This window comes from Octodon degus, unplaced genomic scaffold, assembly GCF_000260255.1.
Source record: "Octodon degus isolate 3935 unplaced genomic scaffold, OctDeg1.0 scaffold00122, whole genome shotgun sequence".
Classification (NCBI taxonomy): Eukaryota; Metazoa; Chordata; class Mammalia; order Rodentia; family Octodontidae; genus Octodon; species Octodon degus.
Window position 1 is genome coordinate 2,199,729 of NW_004524698.1, and position 760 is coordinate 2,200,488.

Sequence of the window (760 nt, forward strand, 5' to 3'; positions counted from 1 at the left end):
TCTCCATACCTATAAATCCACATCTGTGGAATTAATGAAATAGTGTCTAGTCCCTCCCCCCGATTTTCCAAGTACTGGCTTTTCTTCCATTTCAGCTGATGATATTTATTATCAAGGGAACGATATTGTGTGTTAAGCATGTCTCATTAAACTCTATTACTATAAAATAGCCTGCCACATTTTTTGATTTTTATGATATCGACTGTTTGGAAAGATAGGTGAGTGAATTTGAAACTACTGATGACTTCTATATCCAAAAAGTTGCTTTTAATCTTGAGGCTGTTATTTCAAATTACAAGAGCTTTCCCTGATTAAAGGGTGTCTAAACTAACTTTTGTATTTTTTCTTACAAACCAAGGTAGTTTCCCTTGACTCTAAAGAAAGGGACCAAGTTGGTTTTGTGACTTTCATGTTTAATAACATCTTAACATAGCTATTTTAAAACTTCTTCTAAGTACATTCATCATTTTTTTTTTGGTGGTACCGGGGCTTAAACTCAGGACTTTGCACTTGCCAGGCAAGCACTTAATCTACTGAACTGTCTCCCTGGTCCAGTACACTCATCTTACAGTAAATATTTGCTACAGATTTTCCGTTAGGTGCCCTGATTTCTCATTACTAACTGACTTAGTTACTCTTCTCTTCGTTGCTGGGACAAATACCCGACACTCAAAATGAAGGAAGGAAAGGTTTATTTAGCTCACAGTTACTGGAGGTTTCAGTCCACACTCAGCTGGGTCCAACGCAGAGCAGCACAGAG